Genomic DNA, 9482 nt, shown 5'->3' with positions numbered 1-9482 from the left:
GAAGAAGTCTGGAATATAAATGTCTAAAAAATTTTACGCATTTGGATTCCGTGAGGGGTATGGTGAGTTCATGTGAGATTTTATTTTTTGACACAAGTTAGTGGAATATGAGACTTTGTAAGAAAAAAAAAAAAAAATTCCGCTAACTTGGGCCAAAAAAATATCTGAATGGAGCCTTACAGAGGGGTGATCAATGACAGGGGGGGTGATCAATGACAGGGGGGTGATCAATGACAGGGGGGTTGATCAATGACAGGGGGGTGATCAGGGAGTCTATATGGGGTGATCACCACAGTCATTGATCACGCCCCTGTAAGGCTTCATTCAGACGTCCGGATGCGTTTTGCGGATCCGATCCATCTATCAGTGGATCCGTAAAAATCATGCGGACGTCTGAATGGAGCTTTACAGGGGGGTAATCAATGACAGGGGGGTAATCAATGACAGGGGGGTGATCAGGGAGTCTATATGGGGTGATCACCACAGTCATTGATCACGCCCCTGTAAGGCTTCATTCAGACGTCCGGATGCGTTTTGCGGATCCGATCCATCTATCAGTGCATCCGTAAAAATCATGCGGACATCTGAATGGAGCTTTACAGGGGGGTAATCAATGACAGGGGGGTGATCAGGGAGTCTATATGGGGTGATCACCACAGTCATTGATCATGCCCCTGTAAGGCTTCATTCAGACGTCCGGATGCGTTTTGCGGATCGGATCCATCTATCAGTGCATCCGTAAAAATCATGCGGACATCTGAATGGAGCTTTACAGGGGGGTGATCAGGGAGTCTATATGGGGTGATCACCACAGTCATTGATCATGCCCCTGTAAGGCTTCATTCAGACGTCCGGATGCGTTTTGCGGATCGGATCCATCTATCAGTGCATCCGTAAAAATCATGCGGACATCTGAATGGAGCTTTACAGGGGGGTGATCAGGGAGTCTATATGGGGTGATCACCACAGTCATTGATCACGCCCCTGTAAGGCTTCATTCAGACGTCCGGATGCGTTTTGCGGATCCGATCCATCTATCAGTGGATCCGTAAAAATCATGCGGACGTCTGAATGGAGCTTTACAGGGGGTTGATCAATGACAGGGGTGTAATCAATGACAGGGGGGGTGATCAGGGAGTCTATATGGGGTGATAACCACAGTCATTGATCACGCCCCTGTAAGGCTTCATTCAGACGTCCGGATGCGTTTTGCGGATCTGATCCATCTATCAGTGGATCCGTAAAAATCATGCGGACATCTGAATGGAGCTTTACAGGGGGGTAATCAATGACAGGGGGGTGATCAATGACAGGGGGGTAATCAGGGAGTCTATATGGGGTGATCAGGGGTGATCAGGGGCTAATAAGGGGTTAATAAGTGACGGGGGGGGGGGGGGGTAGTGTAGTGTAGTGGTGCTTGGTGGGACTTTACTGAGCTACCTGTGTCCTCTGGTGGTCGATCCAAACAAATGGGACCACCAGAGGACCAGGTAGCAGGTATATTAGACGCTGTTATCAAAACAGCGTCTAATATACCTGTTAGGGGTTAAAAAAAACACATCTCCAGCCTGCCAGCGAACGATCGCCGCTGGCAGGCTGGAGATCAACTCTCTTACCTTCCGTTCCTGTGAGCGCGCGCGCCTGTGTGCGCGCGTTCACAGGAAATCTCGGCCATCGCGAGATGACGCATATATGCGTGACTCTGCGCAGGGCTGCCACCTCCGGAACGCGATCCTGCGTTAGGCGGTCCGGAGGTGGTTAAGGGGAAAAAAATACCTTCCCGACTCCAATCAGGCAATCAGAATAACTCCCTGGATCAACGACCCCTCTCTAGTAGCTATAGCCTGTAATATTATTACGCTCCAGAAATACATCCAGGCCCCTCTTGAATTCCTTTATTGTACTCACCATCACCACCTCCTCAGGCAGAGAGTTCCATAGTCTCACTGCTCTTACCGTAAAGAACCCTTTTCTATGTTTGTGTACAAACCTTCTCTCCTCCAGACGCAGAGGATGTCCCCTCGTCACAGTCCTGGGGATAAATAGATGATGGGAGAGATCTCTGTACTGACCCCTGATATATTTATACATAGTAATTAGATCTCCCCTAAATGGTGCCATTAGAAAGTACAACTGTTCCTGCAAAAAGCCAGCCCTCATACGTCTGGGTGAACGGAGAAATAAAAAAAACGTATGGCTTCGGAAAGGGAGGATGTGAAAAATGAAAAGATGAAAGGCTTAAACAGTTAAATGTCTGTATTATAAAACTAACTTCCCTACGACATTATAACAATTTCTCTATTTCTGTCTGGAAAATGAGCCTTCACACCACTTTTCAGATCTGTGTTGGGATGCTTTGTGTTACCATAGCAACTGAAGCTCTTCCTCCCACTCTCATTGGCTCCTTTAGGCAGCAGTCAGAAAGAGGAGGGACTTCCTGTGTGCTCAGAGGGACTGCGGCAGCAGGGTGACAGGACAGGTACTGTATACTGAGGTCTCGCCGCGCACTGTGCACACAAGCAGCTTGGAAAGGATAGTGTTAAAGGTCTAGCATTACAGAGAGTGACAGGGTGGAGTCCTCCATAGACTTGCTTTTCAACTCCTTCCATACCAGAATGGCTGCACAAGTTAACCCTGCAGTTGTTGAGTTGCACATCTTAGGGGCGTTGCTGGGTTTTATCCTGACATGACCCCCTCCCCTACCACTGCCATCTCATGCTCCTCCACTGACAGCTCCTCAATTATGCCGCCTAATAATGAGCAGGCAGGGACGGTCAGCCTAATGATATTGTATGTCACCGCCACGACTTGGCAGAGTTTCTGCTGAATCATGGTGAGCATGTTCTCACAGCCTTTATAGGAAGCTGCGCGTCCACCGCACGCTCATTGTCTCCGAGCCTGCCCTGGAGAAAGGAGGACAGGTAGGCTACTAGTCGCTATTACTTTCCTTTCTTACATTTAGGGTTAATCATACTATTTCTTTAGCTTATTCTGCTTCTGGAGTGTGTGAACTTCCTTGGGCGACACCGCTTTATCTGGATTTCGTGGGTTCTTGCTCTTTAAGTGCAAAGGTGGCGGTCGTACAAAACCGTAGCAAAATCCGCATTATTTGTTCCAGATTATTTTACTGCTGATTGACATTGGTTCTAGCAATCCGCGAGGTATAACTGATGACTCCTATCTCTAAAATGACATTTACACGACCGTGTTTTGCAGTCCGCAAACTGCAGATCCGCAAAATATGGATCCCATCCATGTGCACGTCACAATGCGTACCTATTGGGTCCGTGGTCTGAATGTTGCAGCAAAGTATAGGACATGTCTTATCTTTAGTGGCGCATCCATGTGGCATGTGCGCAGGTAATATCCATGTCTGGCGGATGCGCGGTTTGTGCACCAAAAAACACGTATGGTTGTGTGATGATTTACGCCAGCTCTCACTTGTCATATATGAGCTCCTCTGTCGTAACACAAACTGTACATGTATAAAGACACACCCTCAAATCCTCGACACGCCCTTTAAGACGCAGTTTAAAGGGATCTGTTCTAGTCGGTAGTCCTAAACATCAGGAGAAAGTAGGGTATATACTGTACACACAGTGCTATGGGCATACTGCACCTATGGGAATGCAACGCACATGAATAACTGCTGCCCCCTCCTGGCGACGTCTAAGAATTGGATTTTAGCAAAGAGAACATTAGGGGGGCAATTTATCATGATGGGAAAATTTGAAGTCAGTTTTCCTTGAGTCTGTGTAGGAGTACTTTATGCCACATTTAACAAATGTCCCATGTTGTTTGATAAATTTGTCCTATCCTTAGGGTCCATTCACACGTCCGTGGAACGGTTCCGCATCCGTTCCGCAATATCCGGAACGGTGCGGACCCATTCATTCTCAATGGGGCATGAATGTATGCGGAGAGCACACTATGTGCTCTCCACATCCGCATTTCCGGAGCCCGGTCCGCAGCTCCGGAAAAAAAATAGAACATGTCCTATTCTTGTCCACAATTGCGGACAAGAATAGGCAGTTTGGGGGCCGGATGTATTGCGGATCCGCAATACACTACGGACGTGTGAATGGACCCTTAAAGGTGTTATCCAGGAAATGATAAGGAGTATCAGCACCCCCGCCGATCAGCTGTTTCACCGTACCTCTGGGGAGCACAGCCGTCTCCCGCATCTTCCAAGCACAGCGCCATACATAGTATAGTGGCAGTGCTTGGTATTGCAGCTCAGCCCCACTGTTCGAATGGGGCTGAGCTGCAACTAGGCCCTGGGGCCGATGTTCAGTGATGTCACATGGCCTAGGAAGAGGCCTCTTCTAACAGCTGATCGGCGGGGATAACCAGTTTTCCTACTCCACCCTCCTACTGGAGTGAGACTCAAGTCTCAATTCTAAATCTGGAGAGATACATAGCTAACCATGCCCACTTTTCTACCCACATTGCAAAATTGGAGTGAGTGGTATAAAAATGCAAAAAGCTACAATTTGTTTGTGTAAGTAAACCCAAAAAGTTGCAAAAGCGGACAAGAATAGGCAGTTATATCAATGGCTGTCCGTGCCGTTCCGCAAATTGCGGAATGCACACGGACACCATCCGTGTTTTGCGGATCCGCAATTTGTGGACCGCAAAACACAAAACGTTCGTGAGCATGAAGCCTTACAAATACTTTTTCTCCACAATGAAGCGATGGATCACTAAGAGAAAGGTATTGCATTCAGCTGACCTAGCCCTACTGTGCCTGGTTTATCAGTGAATTTCCAATCTCCCTCCCATTATTCTGACACACCTAAGGCCGCGTTCACACAGTCAGTGTTTGATCAGTGATTTCTATCAGTGATTGTGAGCCAAAACCAGGTGTGGCTCTAAAAGTCCCTTTAGGCTAGGTCTACACGACGACATTTGTCGCACCAATGTTGCGCGACAACTTTTATAATGGCAGTCTATGGTGTCGCACTGCAACATGCAAAATGCTGCGACTGAGACGCAACGGTCGCAGAAAATCCATTTGAGATGGATTTTTCTGCGACTGTCGCGTCGCAGTCGCAGCATGTCGCATGTTGCAGCGCGACACCATAGACTGCCATTATAAAAGTTGTCGCGCAACATTGGTGCGACAAATGTCGTAGCGTAGACCTAGCCTTACACAGGACGATGTACAAGCAGATTGTCGGGAAGGAAATGTTCCTCGCTAGTGGAAGAGACCCCTGTATTTACATGCAGCGATCTCCTCCAGAGTATGAGCAGGAGGGATGCCATCGCTCTTCTCCATACTGACTTTCCAGAAGCAGATCATGTTTGCACAGCACAATCTGCCACCAGGAAACGTTAAATCGTTCAGGGGGTAATCAGTGGTACATTTACACCACCAGATCATTGCTACCGCGCGTTACTGTGAACGCTCGTTAGCGATGATCTTTTCAATTCATGGAAAAAATTCAAACTCAACAGGTGCAAATCTTTCCATTATACTTTATCTCTGTGTAAAGCCTCATTCACACGTCAGTGTTTTGGTCAGTAATTTCCATCAGTGATTGTGAGCCAAAACCAGGACTGGAGCCTGCACAGACATAAGGTATAAGGCTGAGTTCACACGAGCGTGTCCGGATAAGGTCCGGATGCGTTGCGGCAAACCCGCGCAAGTAGGAACGCAATTGCAGTCAGTTTTGACTGCGATTGCGTTCCGATGTTCAGTTTTTATCGCGCGGGTGCAATGCGTTTTGCACACGCGTGATAAAAAACTGAATGTGGTACCCAGACCTGAACTTCTTTACAGAAGTTCAGGTTTGGGTTAGTTGTAGTGTAGATTGTATTATTTCCCCTTATACCATGGTTATATAGTACAATAGCGCTGGAGGGGTTAAAAAAATAAAAATAATAATTTAACTCACCTTAATCCACTTGTTCGCGCAGCCAGCATCTCTTCTGTCTTTATCTGTGAGCAATAGGACCTTTGATGACGTCACTGCGTTCATCACATGGTCCATCACATGATCCATCACCATGGTGATGGATCATGTGATGAGCGTAGTGACGTCAAAGGTCCTATTGCTCACAGATAAAGACAGAAGAGATGCTGGCTGCGCGAACAAGTGGATTAAGGCGAGTTAAATTTATTTATTTTTTTATTTATTTTTTTAACCCCTCCAGACCTATTTTACTATGCATTCTGTATTCAGAATGCTATTATTTTCCCTTATAACCATGTTATAAGGGGAAATAATAATGATCGGGTCCCCATCCCGATCGTCACCTAGCAATCATGCGTGAAAATCGCACCGCATCCGCACTTGCTTGCGATTTTCACGCAACCCCATTCATTTCTATGGGGCCTGCGTTACGTGAAAAACGCACAAAGATGAGCATGCTGCGATTTTCACGCAACGCACAAGTGATGTGTGAAAATCACCGCTCGTGTGCACAGCCCTATAGAAATGAATGGGTCAGGATTCAGTGCGGGTGCAATGCGTTCAACTCACGCATCGCATCCGCGCAGAATACTCGCACGTGTGAACTCAGCCTAAGGCCTTATGCACACGGCCGTGTTCCACGGCCGAGAGCGGTCCGTGGTAACCCGGCCGGGATTCCTTCTGACAGCAGGAGCGCATGGCGTCATTGGTTGCTATGACGCCGTGCGCTTCATGCAGCCACCGCTGTACAGTAATACACTGGTATAGATCATACGAGTGTATTACTGTAGTGCAGCGGCGGCATGAAGTGCACAGCGTCATAGCAACCAATGACGCCATGCGCTCCTGCTGTCAGCAGGAATCCCGGCCGGGTTACCACGGACCGCTCTCGGCCGCGGAACACGGCCGTGTGCATGAGGCCTAAGGGAAAGATCTGCACCTGTTCTGTGTTTAGATCTGCACCTGGTTTTGGCTCACAATCACTGATGGAAATCACTGATGGAACACTGACGTGTGAAAGCAGTCTTAAAGAGGTTCTCTAGGCTTTTAATATTGATGACCTATCCTCAGGATAGATCATCAATATCAGATCGGCGGGGGTCCGACACCTGTCACCCCCGCCGATCAGCTGTATGAAGGGAAGTGAACGCGTGCCGTCTCTCTTTTCTCTTCCTGCTCGCCATAGGCATAGCAGGAACGTCATCAATATTAAAAGCCCGGAGAACCCCTTTTTAGGCTCCATTCACACATCCGCAATTCCATTCCGCATTTTGCAGAACGGAATTGCGGTCCCATACATTTCTATGGGGCCTCACAACGTGCGGCCCCGATCCGGAATTGCGGACCTGCAATTCCGATCCTGAAAAAAATAGAACATGTCCTATTCTTGTCCGCAATAGCAAATGCGGAACGCACATTGCCGCTGTCCGTGTTTTGCAGATCCGAGGATCCGCAAAACACACACGGATGTGTGAATGGACCCCTAAGGTGCATTTAGACAGGTTAATGAGCAGCAGATTGTCGGGAAGGAAGTGTTCCTTCCCAACAGTCGGCTGCTCGTTTAGTGGAGGAGACCGCTGCATTTACATGCAGCGATCACCTCCACTGTATCGATCGCTTGTCCTCATACAGAATCATTGTTTCTGGGTAGCAGATCGCTGTTTAGACGGCACGATCTGCTGGCCAGAAATAATCATTTAGGTGCTTGCACAAGGATCACCCGATGAATGAGCGTTTAGCTCGTTCATCTGGTGATCTGCTGAACCTTTAGACAGGCAGATTGTTGGGAACGAGCCTTCGCAGGAACGTTCATTATCTATAATCTGCCCAATTATCTGTCCGTTTAAGGCTGGGTTCACACGTGCGTTGCGGGAAAAGATGCGGGTGCGTTGCGGGAACATGCACTATTTTTCCCCGCGAGTGCAAAGCGTTTTAATGCGTTTTGCATGCGCGTGAGAAAAATCGGCATGTTTGGTACCCAGACTCGAACCCAGACTTCTTCACAGAAGTTCGGGTTTGGGTTCAGTATTCTGTAAATTTTATTATTTTCCCTTATAACATGGTTATAGGGGAAAATAATAGCATTCTTTAATACAGAATGCTTAGTAGAAGGTCAATTGAGGGTTAAAAAAAATAAAAATAAATTAACTCGCCTCCTCCAATTGATCGCACAGCTGCCGGTCTCCTGTTCTTTCTTCAGGACCTGTCAAAGGACCTGTGGTGACGTCACTGAGCTCATCACATGGTCCATCACCATGGTGATGGACCATGTGATGAGCACAGTGATTTCACCACAGGTCCTTTGACAGGTCCTGAAGAAAGAACAGGAGACCAGTGTTCCGTGAAATGATGGTACCTGTTAAATTTTGGTACCCTCGTCACTTCCGGTAGTGACGTAGGCACACCGGAAGCTTCAAAAGGAGGTGGGATCTTAGAGCCCAGCACCTGATTGGCTGAAAAGAAGGCGTGTTGGTGCCTACGCACAACCAACCTGGGTATCGTCATTTTACATGTGAACGCGCACAGGGAGGGAGGGTACCTATGATTTACGGGCTGAAAAGAAGGCATGTTAGCGCCTGCGCACAACCAACCTGGGTACCATAATTTTGCATGCAGCGCCTGTGAACGCGCACAGGGAGGGAGGAAGGGTACCTTTGATTTACGGGCCACCGCGCATGCGCAAACCAGATTGCTTTGTAAAGCAGACAGGGTACCGAAATATTACAGCTCGCGCCTGTCAAGGAGGGGAGGGAGGGATGCAGGGAGGTTACATTTACGGCAGTTAAAATTAGGTACCCCGGGAGGTTCAGCCAATCATGTTGCGGGCAAACCTCCCTCTCCTCCCTGCATCCCTCCCCTCCCTCTGCTCCTTCACAGGCGCGAGCTGTAATATTTCGGTACCCTGTCTGCTTCACAAGGCAATCTGGTTTGCGCATGCGCCGTGGCCTGTAAATCAAAGGTACCCTTCCTCCCTGTGCGCGTTCACAGGCGCTGAATGTAAAATTACGGTACCCAAGTTGGTTGTGCGCAGGCGCCAACACACCTTCTTTTCAGCCAATCAGGTGCCGGGCTCTAAGATTACACCTCCTCTTGAAGCTTCCAGGTACCATAATTTCACGGAACACCGGCAGCTACGCGGTCAATTGCAGGAGGTGAGTTAATTGATTTTTTTAACCCTCAATTGACCTTCTACTAGGCATTCTGTATTAAAGAATGCTATTATTTTCCCTTATAACCATGTTATAAGGGAAAATAATACAGTGAATAGACTGTCACCTAGCAACCATGCGTGAAAAAATAAATAAATAAAATCGCACTGATCCCAGACCGGAGAGCAAACCGCAACATGTTGTATTTTGCTTTCCGTCCTGGGATGCGGAGCAAGACGGATCCGGCATGACCCCCAATGCAAGTCAATTGGATGGATCCATTTTCTCTGCCACAATAGAAAACGGATCCGTCCACCAATGACTTTCAATGGAGTTAATGGGGTTGTCCGGGATTGAGGACTTTGTTCCATTAGTACAAGACAGACATACATATAACATACATCCATGTCCTACCTTT

At 47.9% G+C, this 9482-nt stretch overlaps 1 protein-coding gene across 2 annotated transcripts in view; it reads left to right on the top strand.

The window, feature by feature from the left end:
• Window positions 1-2422: 2422 nt before the first annotated feature.
• PIR (pirin) overlaps window positions 2423-9482 on the top strand; it is a 97471-nt gene continuing 90411 nt past the window's right edge. The window contains exon 1 of one of the 2 annotated variants that reach the window (XM_040423315.1): window positions 2423-2479. The gene's annotated coding sequence lies outside the window, so the exon portion shown is untranslated. Of the gene's footprint in view, window positions 2480-2655; window positions 2922-9482 lie in introns of those variants that run through there. The other variant, XM_040423314.1, reaches the window with a different exon arrangement.

This window comes from Bufo bufo, chromosome 3 (genome assembly GCF_905171765.1).
Source record: "Bufo bufo chromosome 3, aBufBuf1.1, whole genome shotgun sequence".
Classification (NCBI taxonomy): domain Eukaryota; kingdom Metazoa; phylum Chordata; class Amphibia; order Anura; family Bufonidae; genus Bufo; species Bufo bufo.
This window is presented reverse-complemented; position numbering and strand designations above follow the sequence as displayed.